The following is a 13,819-nucleotide window of genomic DNA, read 5'->3' on the forward strand; positions in this document are numbered from 1 at the left end:
ATTAACCTATTCTGTGTGCAGAGAGCTTACATACATTCACCAGCTCTGTCCATACTCAGCGCAGCTCAAAGGCAGGGATGCTGGTATGAGCCTGGTCTCCCTCCACAGTTCCATTCTCCTTTTCTGGATGCTGCACAGTCTGCTGTCATCCCCACAAAGTACCCAGCTGCCTCAGGTGCTGTGGAGGATGCTCTCTTGTCCCAATTGTTGAAGCAAGACTCCATTGCAGGGCAAGTTGGCTTCTGTACATGGAATGAGATTACCTCTAAACATTTTATTTAGAAAAAAGAAGAACTGTTTAGGAGTATGTGGCACTGGAACAGAGTCACTCTAATGCAGCTATGCGAAGCAGTTGCTTTTTTCGATTCTGAAAACCAACAATAATTTTTAAAAAGCAGGGGAGCAACTGCCACTTTTTTACATTTTAGGATAACCACCACCAGCATTTTAAGGATTCAAAAAAGAGGCAGAGGATGACACTTTAAAGCATGAGTGGAGAACTCGTAGCCCTCCAGATGTCTCTGGGTTCTAGGATGGACACAAGGCCAGCCTAAGACCTTTTGCTCCTTGAGGCAAGAACAAGATGGCACTTCTCCCTATTTTTTCCTCAAGAAAACCACCATTTTATAGTTCAAATCGGGGGAAATAAATACAGCAAATGGACAACAGTACAAAGATCCACAAAACGTTTAGGGGTATGTGTACCCCTGCTTTCCCCCAGAAAAAAGCACTTCTCCTAAGAAATTAGGTACATCTGGGTCATCTAGCTCAATGTCCTATCTATGGCAACCGTCAGTGCCTGATAGTTCAGTCCAATGATGGAATAATCCATCCCTTTACATTTATTCATCTCTTTTACAAAGCAGACATTTCCAAATACTTGACTATGAAATTGCATCCCCCAGTCATCTTGGCTCTCTGCCAACGAAGGGTTTAATCACGAAGAATTTGTTTAAATCTGTGTTGAATTGAACGATACAGCCTTGACAACATCTTTTGACAGTGGGTTCCCGAAGTGTTCACAGCACGGAAAGGTACCTAATTATATTAAACCCAATACATATTAATGTCATCCTGCCCTCTCTTGTTCTTGCTTTACAAGAAAGGAAAAATAAGAGTTCCTAATTCATGTCTTCCATACCGTTCTTGATCTTTTATTGCATTCTGTCAAATTTCCAAATTGATGAAGGCCCCTTGTAGGAAGACTCCTGAGACATGAAATTCAGCCCTATAAAACTGTATAATTTTATTCTGCGTTCCCGTTACATGGTAGTGTAGCATATCCTACATAAATCCAGTCGCTGAATAATATAGATGCTTGCTAGAAATCTCTTAGGAGAAATCCCACAATGAATCTTTCTGCAAATGTTAATTGACCTCAAAGAGTATAACCTTAAGAAGGACAATTAAGATGTTTTGAACATGCTGCAAGGTTAAATGTGTTGCATAGAGACAGTAGAAAGCAGAGAGCTAAGCAGTACCTCTTTCAATTAATATGCCTTCTATGTCAAGCGTGGGCAGAAGGTATATTGAGGTCAACCGGAAGATCTCTTGATGATTTGCAGTGCATTACCATAGATCCTTGACTACAGTTGTTTACCATTAGCAACTATCTTTGATCAGAAGCCAGCAGCTGGGATAGGCAGTTTCAAGGAGAAAAACAAGGAGGGAAAGAATCAAGAACATTCATTGCTTTCCCGCTTTAGGTCCCCTTCTCACTTTATACCTGTTCAGTGTTGTTCTTCTCAGATTCCTTCATGTTCTGCATCAAGTGAAAGAAACAGGGAAGTTTGAAAATACCCAAAGAGCTGTGACAAAAAGCAAATGCACCCCCCCTCCTGCACCCTCAGCAGTCACCATGCATTGTGCCAATCAATAGTTTTGGTACCTGATGTAGAAAATAGAACAAGTATTTCTTCCTGAGAGTAAAAACACAACAATAATAAATGAAACAAGTATTTGCTGTCCTTTCATGACACCACAAAACAGTTGCCAAAGACAATGCCACTCTATTTAATGGCTGGACTAGTCCTGAATTGAACAGTTTCTTTCAGTTTATGCAAAATCTCAATTTTCTGAATTATGTAATGTTCAAAGTGGAAGTTTGGAAATGGAAGCATTAAAGCTTGCACACACTGATCAGAGAAATAAGCTGGAGTGAAAGTATATTTTAAAGAATACTGTTTATCGAGATAGAGTAGGATCTACTATGTATTTTGGAAAGCTGCATGTCTGCATTGCATTTGGACACCTCCTAAAATATTGTAACCAAATTTTGATTCATGAGACCAAGGAGCAGATTTCCATCTTTGTTTGGATACAATTGGACATCATTTGGAATCAAGATGGTGGGCCGAGCCTTTCAAAACTGCACTGATTTTAACCACTGATTTTGAAACATATTTTATTGTTGTTGTTCGTTTCCGAAACAGCCTTCCGCCAGTGGCAACGCCAAGAGGAGGGGGAGCCACCGGCCATTGAGCCATACAGGCAGCATGTTCAGCTCTGCCCCCAGCTCCTCCCAATGTCCTGATGTCCTGTGCGGGATGTCAGGACGTCACACACGCGACATTGCCCCTCCTTTCGCCCTTGCAAGTTGGTGCCTCTGCTGTACAGAATATTCAACACTGGCCATGGGGCCGCATCCTCCAGCCAGTTGGTCCTTATCTTGTCTTTCATTTGTCTGTCATAAGACGGGTCTCAAGATCCGTATGTGGGATTAATCCATAACTAAGTTCCCAATGGGTGAACTCTTAATATGTCCTTTCTGCATAATGGTTAATTGCAATATTAATTCCAGTCCTTCCTCTCTCCTCCAACCAGCAGCAAGAAAAGAAGCACTGGGATATAGTGCTACAGAGGGCTTAAGAATAGAAAAAAATCCCTTTATTTTTACTGATAACATGCAGCCATTCAACACTATTTCAATGTTAAACAGAGATAGTGTTGTTGGAACTTACCAAAGAAATATTTGTTATTGCATGAATAGCCCTAACCTTGTGCATCAATAACTGTCATTGCAAAGGACCACGGCAGGGTCTGAGGTGCAAATGTCTATGCTGAGTCACGAATTTATGGCATTGGTCCAGAATCCATTTAAATCAATGGCCAGCCTCTGACTCTTAAGGCCATTAGTGCTTTGAAAAGTCAAACAGAAGAGAGAACACATGTTGTAGCACTTGCCAAACAGATATCACACATGTTGTCTTGGAACGGAGCCGGTGCCTTAGTGCTTCCCGTCACTTGCAAGTACAGTGTGTGCAAAACCCTGGCTCTTTATTGGTGATGTTATTGTAACAACAAGGAAAGCCCTCCAGTTTTCCAGAGTCTGCCTGTTGTGAGAACACTGCACCCATCAATTACCCTCATTACTCACAGTTTGGCATTTCAGGTGGTGCCGTAACCAACATTCTTCACGCAGGACTTGACATTCGCTCTGCGCAGAGAGCTTCGTTTTTGCCATTAGTATTAGCATATTAAAAAATGATTACAGCTCAAACTCTTTCTAAGTCAGTGGGCTGGAGCCAAGTTCCATGAGCAGAGTTTCGCTCATATGATGGTGCCCTCAGAACAAAGCGTCTGCGCACAACTCCGTTCTTCTCTGCCCGTTTCATTTCTCTGCATGTTCTAGGAGAGCAGGGAAGAGGGGAGCTGGTTGCAACTGGAGGGGGAGACTCCTTGGCTTCTTCCACAGCCAGCCTCTTTGCCTCCTGGTCCCACTCCTCCCCAGCCCTGCTTCTGCCTCGGACTGCCCTCTGCCCCAGCCTCTTCCTGCTCACTAAACCCTGTTACCTCTTCAGCTTCTGACACCTCCTCGTCCCAGTCTGCTCCTTCTTCTCCCTCTGACCACTCATCATCATCATCCCACCACCAGTCTCCTGGCTCTGAGCCTCCTCCCACTGGGAGTTCCCTAAGTGATTCCCTGGCTGGTACCTACCACCCCCCTTCATCCAGCCAGTCCATGGCAGGTTGTGTTTCGGTCCTCAAGTTGTTTTGGAAAATGCAAATTATGAAGCTCCCCTTTCAATGTGAGCTGAATCAAATTCCCCCTCCCAACCCTTGCTACAAGAGCAGAAAAATAATACCCCCCTTTTTGATTATCTAGCATCCACTAAGCTCATGTAAACATCATAGAACCATTCTTGCTCAGTATAAATGAGACGTGTGCATGAGCTATGACCTTCCATTTCCTGCTTCTGTTTTTCAGTTTTTAGTTTTTCCCCTTTTCCAGGCCAAAGAATTCTGTTTGCTAATTTTTTTATTTTTATTTTTTGCCTACATATTTTTTGCAGGGGTGAGGGGATTAGAAAAAAACACCAAACTCCTGCATTTGAAAAGTGTCATAAAACTGAAAATAAACCCTAAAAGCTTTTGGACCAATGAAGTATCAAGAGGCCAAGCAGCTCAGGTAATTCATCACACAATGAATAGCTGCTGATTCAGTTGCTATAACACCAAAAGTAAAAGGGCAAAGAACAGCCTGTAGAATTCCTATCGCTTACCCGTGTTTGGAAGGATGGAGCTGGAGAGAAATCCTATGGGAAACACTTTGGAAAGGATCATAAATTCTTCTTGGGATACATCTAAAGGTAGCAGAGCCTACGACATACATGGCTGTTTAGGGTTCACAATCAGAACCGTGTGTGAAACTTGGCTTGCCAGTCAGGTTGATGCCCGAGCTAAACTTTGCTGCTATAAGCTGAAACAGAAACCAGAAACAAGGTCCTTGTTGTCAACAGCAACAGAAAGATGACTACTTAGTGAAAAATCTCAAAGCTATCGATTGTCTGTTTAGATTAGTGGACTTTGAAAGCTCTGCTCTTAGTGCACTTATGTGAATTGGATTCTGGGGGCTCTCCCCGTAAATTGAAAGGAGTTTTACCACCTTGGGAGCGGTGGAGAGGTGAACCTCTTCCTTCCCTGTTCCCCACATCCAAAGCCTGAGGCTCAAAGCTTGGTGTGTGTGTGTGTGTGTGTATAGATTGAATTTCAGCTTGCAGGATTACAGAGAAGACTTTTAGGGGCTCTTTCTGGGGGCAAAAACAAAGCAAAGCAGCTGGGAGGGATTAGGCCAAGCTGGTGTCTACATTTCCAAACTGATCCACATCTTTGCTCCACAAGATATTGTATCTGAGCCATTCTGAAACCTATTCAAAGCAAACGATTTTCATTTTGCAATGAGACAAGTGTTCAAGGTCTATTTATAGTGTGTTTGAGAGATCATTCATGAAAAACCAAAAAATGCGTATTCTGACACACACACACCCCCGAAAAAGCTTGGATTCTACAATTGGAGGCATCAGGAAAGGACACTTTCCAAAGAGGTATGTGTTTCATTGTATAGTAGGCTTAATTTTTAAAATGCATGCCTTGTTTCAAGTTGGAAAAAAATTAAGTGAAATTCACACTCTTAGGCTGGCTGAGCACAGCTCTATTAGCTCAGAGGAAATTTCCTCCCTTTGGATTCAAGTTAAAGGTTGGTCCTATTTTAAAGGTGGAAACATGGAGGCAGCAGTGAGCCACACGAAAAAAAAACCCAAAAGGCATATTGCATTTTGCAACATCCCCCCAAAACCTTTTCACCCCAAAAGCTTTCACTGCTTACAATCTGCAGCACTGGTGGGGACTTCCAGGTCCATAGTTCAGGCTTTTAGCCACTACAGTGGTACCTCGGGTTAAGTACTTAATTCGTTCTGGAGGTCTGTTCTTAACCTGAAACTGTTCTTAACCTGAAGCACCACTTTAGCTAATGGGGCCTCCTGCTGCCGTCGTGCCGTCGTGCCGCCAGAGCCCGATTTCTGTTCTTATCCTGAAGCAAAGTTCTTAATCTGAAGCAGTATTTCTGGGTTAGCGGAGTGTGTTAGCAGAGTGTGAAGCGTATGTAACCTGAGGTACCACTGTATGCTGCATTAGCTATATTAACTACCGTGTCCTCATATTTGGTATAGACTCTAGGAAAAGGGAAAGTTAATCAAATGTGTTCCCTCACTCAATACTTCATTAATAAGGGATTGCAGTGAGATCTAAAGAGCTGTTTGACACCCATGGTTTACCTCAGCAGCAGAATGTCTGACCCGCAATCTCACCTCAAACATCATCTGAACACAGAGGCATTATGTGGTGACTTAAAAATAAAAAGAGGCCAGTATGAATTGAATGTAAAGGCAATGAGTAGAGCAAGCGATGCCCACCGATTCTACTTTAGCCTCAGAAATAATACACTCGTACTTTATCACCTCCGTATTCAACAATCTGCTTGTTACAAAATGCCATGGCTTGAGCATCAACCTGGACAGAGCAGTATATGAGTCAGGCCTGACATTTAACACCGTCAGCTGGCTGCGAACAGGGCAAAATGAAGGAAACAAGCGCTCTCTGTCTGAAGAAGAGCGAAAGTGAGTGAAGAGAGATCAAATAATGTTTTTAAGCTAGTCAGTCAGGTAATTCATGAACTGAGCCCTAGGAAGGGAGAAGGACAGTAAGTCATTGATAGAGGACATGTGTTGCATTCAAGAGGTACAAGGTTCATTCAATCCCTGGTATTTCCAGATAAGAGATGGGAAAGGCAGGTTACTGCCAGTCAGTGTAGACAACACTGAAGTAGATAAATCAACAATACGACTAGATATAAAGCAGTTTCCTGTGCTCCTAAAAAGAGTATCTGTGTATCTAGGCAGGATGGGCACATTTGGAAAAAAGTTCAGAGTTGTGAACAGTGCCAGAGATTCACTGTGACCATCGCTCATATTTCTGTGGCTGAGCTTAGAGTACTAAAGAACTGCTAGAGTGTACCAGCTGGCCATTTTAGGTTAAGGGCAGAAGAATCAATCCTGTGCTCATTTGTTTACTTTATTCAGGTTTCCCTTAAAAGAAGCACTGCTTCTGAAGATAAGAGAGAGGCTGCCTGCATGTGTGGACACACTCTGTGGCAGACTGAAGTTGTTCACATGTTTGAAATTTGGGAGCTTTATAAACATTATAAGCCAGCAAGCTCCTCTCTCCACAACATCCACAACCCTTCTACCCCTTTGAGAGGGAAGAACTGTATCCCACAGTGCACCGTATGTCTAGTATGGAGCACATGAAGACATAACAGCATTGCTGAATTTCAGTTGTGTGAATCAGGCTTTGATGAGGCAGAAGGTGGCAGTCTCAACCTTTATTTTACTTTACAACCATTACAGTGGAGTAGTTCTCACTGCTGAAAGTGAACAAAGTTAAGAAGAACATTTTTTTGTAAGTCTTACGAATACCATCAAATTCAAACGGATGGTTAATTGGATAATGCAGTCTCGTCAATAGTTTTCCTTGTTAGAGTTTTTTTAAAAAAGAAGTTTGTATAATGGTTCAGCGGACGTCTTTTTCTGGGTCTGATGTAAACCCCAATTTAAATTTAGGCAAATAACTAAAACTCCTGTTAACTCATATCTGATTTAATAGGGAGGGATCTCCCTCAAACTGCTTGTTTTCAAGTCTTCCTAGACATTTTGTGCGAGACATTTTGTTTCTTTAATAACAGCATGATAGTAGATTTGACTGCTGAATGGCTCCATAAGGAATTAATGTGGTTTAACTATACATTTTAAACATGTCAAATAACACTCTTAGGTAGACAGGAGTTAACACATATTTAAACATGAATTAGTTTACTTTGACCATACTTCTTACATAGGATAAGCCTACATCACTCTCGTACATCCCAGCTAGGGGACTTCCATGCAAATACCTGTCGCTGGATGAAAAACTATGTGCACAAAGGGGTGCTGTGTGTATAGTCCCTGCCCTGATTCAGCTGCCAGGACACAGCCTTGGCCATAAAATAAGTGACACTGTTGATCAGCTGTTAGGGAGTGGGAAACAGAAGGCTGGATTTAGTCCCCCCACCCCAGAACAGCTGATCAGGGCTCTTGCCAATTATTTGACTAGAAACAGGCACATAGACCCATCAGCTGTGCATGCATTTTACTAGTTCAGTGTGCATCACTGGTGAATGAATACATGTTTACTATATCATATCACTTCAGACAAGCTCAAAGATTCTGGCAATCTTGCTCCCCACCTTAGATGGGAAAGTCTGGGGTTTTAAAATATATATTTCTATCAATTTGGAGGAGAAAATGTTGGGTGTTTGGAGTGAAATTTGGAACCGTATTCACTTACGATGAAAAACAACAACCCCTCAATGGATTTCCCCCATGACCAATATTTGCTATCTAACAGACCATTGCTCACTCTGGAACTAGAATTCTTGGGTTTTGTAGTGTTATGATTTGCGGAGGGTGGGGGGTGGGGAGTAGGTTATATACCAAGACTTTTCTAATTCCCAAACTGCTAATAGCCAAACTGCTGCAGAAAACCGGCGAACTCAATTTAAGATTGGAAAATTAGAAACTGACAGAACTGAAATTAACAGATTCTTTGTTCCCTACTTAGGAGCCATCCTATCAACGGTGCTTTCCATCTCTTCATTCCATAGTGAGGTCAGAGCCTTGATGGGAGCATCAGACATGCAACCAGAAAATCCCCGGAGCACTCAGGAATCCTTGTGATCCCATTAATTTCTAGGGGCTGACCGCAGTCATCGGCCCTCCACCCCAACAGGGAAAGACGCTACCATCAGATCAAATCTCACCAAGGGAAAATGTTAATGTAACCAGGGCTTTTCTTCAGCTGGAACTCACGGGAACTCAGTTCCGGCATCTCTCAGATGGGTGCCATTGCCATTCTAAGAGAATGAGGGAGGTGTTAATGGTGAGTTCCAGCACCTCTTTTTCTAGAATAGCACTAAAGTAACGTATGATTGCCATTATACTGAAATAGCAACAGAATAATAGAATCACAGAACTGGAAGAATAGCTACTGAGAAGACATGTGCTTACCTCTATCAGCCCAGGGTTCAAGGGGACAATTTTATTATGCTAAGCATGGCCATTGTCTCAAACAAATCATTAAGATCTATCTATGAACAAAGACCAGTGCTGTTAGATGAAAGTAAGGATGGGATAACTGGCCTTTATCTGAAGGACAGGTAAGATAAGAAAAAGAATATCCCTTGATTATGGAAGGGGCGATGAACTTACTCCATACAAGCATGTATTTTAAATTGTAGATGGCTGGGCCGCTTATTTGACAAGCATTGTGTTGCTGCAACAGCTGAGACAAAGAATCAATGGTAGAGACTTCATAAAGAGATAGCAGATAAGGCATTTAAGGCTTGTTTAAAGGTTTTGTAATTTAGATACAAGTTATTACTAATACTTGGTATGTTTCTAGCACTTTCCCAAGGCATTCAAAGAGCATCCCAGTTGGTTGGAGTGTGGTACTGATAACACCAGGGTTGCAGGTTCGATTCCCATAAGGGACAGCTGCATATTCCTGCATTGCAGGAGGTTGGACTAGATGACCCTCAGGGTCCCTTCCAACTCTATGATTCTAGGATACTTAGGCCTTCAGCTGGTGTGACTGCTGTGGCTGCTCCAAGGGCTGGGATAGTTTGACCGCAGAGTTCCCAATTCATGGCACACATTTTTAGCAACTGCCAAAACAGCTACAGTAGTTCTTCCTAAATTAACATAATTTAGTTTTACAGAGGAAGATTAAAAAGCAGTGAGTATTTGGATAATGGAGATAGTTGCAGAGTGTGCAGAGTTGCATATAGATCCCCAGCCACTCTGGGGTTGCGGCACTCATCTTGCTTTATCGGCCGAGGGAGCCAGCATACAGCTTCCGGGTCATGTGGCCAGCATGACTAAGCCGCTTCTGGAAAACCAGAGCAGCAAATGGAAACGCCGTTTACCTTCCCGCCAGAGCGGTACCTATTTATCTACTTGCACTTTGACGTGCTTTAGGACTGCTAGGTTGGCAGGAGCAGGGACCGAGCAACAGGAGCTCACCCCATCACGGGGATTCGAACTGCCAACCTTCTGATCGGCAAGTCCTAGGCTCTGTGGTTTAACCCACAGCGCCACCCACTATTCATCACAAACAACAGCATAGAATAAAACCTTGTATCCAAAATGAGAGATGGTATTGGAGCAGGTTCTGTGAGCCCAGGGGTATTGTTAAGGTTAAAGTAAAAGGTGAATGACTCCTGGATGGAACCACTGAGCCTCTTGGGCTTGCTGATAGGAAGGTCGTTGGTTCGAATCTGCGTGACAGGGTGAGCTGCTGTTGCTCTGTCCCAGCTCCTGCCAACCTAGCAGTTCAAAACCACACCAGTGCAAATAGATAAATAGGTACTGCTGTGGCGGGGAGGTAAACGGTATTGTTAACACCACATGTTTAAACATCATATCTCAGGTTTTCAAATATCATGAGAGTAGTCACAGCAGTACACAGAGTTTTCAAAACTAATAAACTCATTCCCTCCCTTCAAATTTACCTTATGATTTTTAACAACTTTTAGAGGACCCTGAAGCCACGTTTGTAAGCTTTTCTCGGAAAATATGGTGGTTAAATGAGCATTTGGAAGAAAATTTCAAGTCCTCTCTACATAGGCAGATGGGATTCTAAAGAGAGTTGCTAAGCCCAGCCCCAACTTCTCCTCCTCCTCCTCTGCCTCCTCATTCTTCATCCATGGCAGCCACAAGATCGGAAGTGCAGATCCCAAAGGACCAGACTGATGGAAGAAGACACAGCTACTGAACCTCAGATTCCCTGTCCCAAATCTATCAAAAGCTAGGGAGAAACACACACCCTTACATTAGGGGACTAGATCTAAAGGGTGTGGGGTTTGGTAAAGTTAATTAACAGTATAAGCCTAACCATGCCTATTTGGAAGTCAGTTCAGAAGAACTGGGGATTAATCCCAGGTAAGTGGGGTACCAAGTAAGTAACTTCTGCATGTGTGGGAGATGGTTTACTACTAAGCTACAACTCTACCCTTGAATGTCACTTAAGCAAGACATAGTAAGGGAGAGCTTGGCACATCAGGAGCAGTTGTGAGGCTGGGGGCAGAGCTGTGGGAGGGAAGGGAAGGGAAGGGAAGCAAAACTTGTTCTTGTAAAAGGTTTATAAACTACTAGGTGACTGTATGCTTACGTGCAAACTATGAGCACCCCTGGTCATGAGCACCCATGCACAGAGCTTTTATCTATGCATCTGCAGTGCAGATCTGAGCATGCAAGGCACACACTGCAGCCCCCTAATAAAGGGCAGGCGCTTTTATATGGAAAAGCACTGGAACAAAGGACAAGCTCAGCTTAAAAAGATGATGACAGAAGGCATAAGCTCCGCCATGTTCCCTTTCAGTTGCAGGGGAAAATACAGTAAAGCAATTTAATGAAAACACTTAAATAAGCAAACAGGGACGTTAATTGAACCCATATGTATGAGGAAGGAAATCTAAAGTATACTGATTCATTAAGTTTTATATAACTGTAAACCCTCATACCTAAGAAAGTGCAAGAAGCCATGATGAACTGCCAGCTAGGCTACCAAACTCTCTCCAAACTGGTTTGTTTTGACAAAAACAAGTGGGTTTAATGAGTACTGCAAGCAATAGATTCACCACCATTTTCAGATGCTTAGATCTGGAGAAAATGTGTATTTGTTCCCACAAAAGTGAACAACAAACACGGGATTGAGGAATATAGGGCATGTGTTAAACAGATAAAATGCGAGGAAATTTCTCCACCTCCCCCCAAGTAAGCTTTTAATTCTGCTTGAGCCCAGTTTATATTCTTTTCATGTTCTTCTCTAGAATGTGTGATTAGGATTTCTTTTAAGGAAAATCTATGCCTACACAACCCATATGGCTTTATTATACTCAGACCCCCCAACATTTCTCTGATGAAGGCTGCCTCTACATGTCTTCCAAAGGTTGTATAGTTACTCATCTCCTTGACTTGGGGTGTTGTATAACTCCATACCCTCCAACACTTCTGCGATTAAAAAAGGGATCTCCTAGGGAAAAGTGGGACATTCTGGGAACAAATCTGTAAATCTGGGACTGACCCAGGAAAATAGGGACACTTGGAAAGTCTGTTAGACCTGTTGTTTAAGGATATTCCAGATTTTCAAGTTCACTGGCGCCAACTATAGGGAGCTCTAGGTGCTCAGGCACTCACAAAATTTTTGTTGTGGGTGCTTGGCACTCACACCACGGGGCCTCGGACGTGACTTCCAGGTCCTTGCGCAGCACAGGAAGTCATGTCTGAGGCCTCACAGTGCCTCGGAGGTAGACTCGGATGTGGCTTCTGGGGCTCCCAGGTGCCACTGGGCAACCATAATCTGGGGTCCAGCTCAGTGCCCCGTTCAAGTTATTGTGTGCTGGCTTAGGGTGGGGGCAGGAAATGCAGAAAAGAAGGGAAGAAGGCTTCCAGGGCTTTGGAAGCCATTTTGGCTAGGCTGCAGGAGTAGACATCAAGCAAGGCCCAGGCTGCCTGTTTATTTTAAAGAGTTAGCCCTACTTACTTAGTTATTATCTTGGGGGTCTCTCAAATCCACATGGAGGGAACGGCATCCTTAACATTAATTTGTGTGTCTTTAATTTTACTGTTGTTTATAGAATTTAATAGGGCTGTGAGTCAGGAATGCCATTTCCCATCAGGCTGCCTTGTGAGGACTTTCCTAGTAATCCTACCTTTTGGGTTAGGAGGGTTGGAGAAGAAAATGGAGGTTCAAGGTCCTGGATGGAAGAACACTTCAGCTTGGGGAAGTCTGTGGTTCTTTCAGTTAGAATTTTAAAAGCCTGCATTGAAAGACATTGGGACTTTGATCCAGATAGGTGTCCTACTTTTTTGATACTCCAACCTAGGAGACCATACTAAATTTCAACTTTTGGCGTATCAGTCCTTTGCATGCCTTGGTTTGTCATTGCCACACAAGATAAATTCCTGTCTAACCTGACAACCACCACCATGCTATATCTATATTGTGTGTGTGTGTGTGTGTGTGTGTGTGTGTTTGTGTGTTTGTGTGTTTGTGTGTTCTACTAGCCACCTAGGGCACTCTTCCATCTAAGAAACAGTACTATATAAAGCCATTCTCCCCATAACTATCTGTGGTTCCCTTCAAGCACATTATGCACTACAGTGGTACCTCAGATTAAGAACTTAATTTGTTCTGGAGGTCTGTTATTAACCTGAAACTGTTCTTAACCTGAGGTACCACTTTAGCTAATGGGGGCTCAGGTTAATTTCTGTTCTCATCTTGAAGCAAAGTTCTTAACCCGAGGTACTATTTCTGGGTTAGCAGAGTCTGTAATCTGAAGAGTCTATAACTTGAGGTACCACTGTATAGGAATTAGAATAATACATTCTGTCATGTGTCATTGACACAAATTCTTATCATTCAGCAGACAATGCATTTCTCTGTTTAATTTAATCTCTTGAAGGTAGATGTGGCTTACATCTTGTCTATATCTTCAGATATAAGTCTTCAAAAGTGAAGAGCTACAGATATTCTATAGATAGAGTGAAAATATCTGTATTTATCATGGTTCACCCATTTTAAAGTGGTATTTGCTACTAGGCAAAGATACTACAGTCTAAGTATTAATGCTGTGCTTGCCTCCAACCTTGATAATTGGTCTGCATGGCCCTGTGAGAATGCTTGCCAAGAATGACAGGCCACAGCTTAAAGCCGAATTACTCTAAGCAAGTCCTCATCAGGATTTGATTGGTAAACATTTAACAAGAGAACTCCCTATCCTCTCCTGGTACATATTAAACTAATGCCTTTATTTTAACAAGGGAAACAGTTTCCTCAGGCCCCTGCTCGGTCTGCGCCCTGTGAACAGCTAAACGAGAGAGGCTTCCTGGAGTGTTGTAATTCACTGGGACAAAAACAAGAAATGACTATGAGCCGAGAGGTTGAA

General features: G+C 42.8%; 1 long non-coding RNA gene across 1 annotated transcript; it reads right to left on the reverse strand.

Moving 5' to 3' along the window:
- Positions 1-1,107: 1,107 nt before the first annotated feature.
- LOC310756313 lies at positions 1,108-12,456 on the reverse strand. Its single transcript, XR_014544803.1, has 4 exons — positions 12,415-12,456; positions 4,503-4,699; positions 3,377-3,627; positions 1,108-1,762 (listed from the first exon to the last, which is right to left on the reverse strand). It is a non-coding gene; the product is annotated as an uncharacterized lncRNA (long non-coding RNA).
- Between the last annotated feature and the right edge of the window lie 1,363 nt (positions 12,457-13,819).

This window comes from Podarcis filfolensis (genome assembly GCF_964270895.1).
Source record: "Podarcis filfolensis genome assembly, chromosome: 2".
In the NCBI taxonomy this organism is placed as follows: domain Eukaryota; kingdom Metazoa; phylum Chordata; class Lepidosauria; order Squamata; family Lacertidae; genus Podarcis; species Podarcis filfolensis.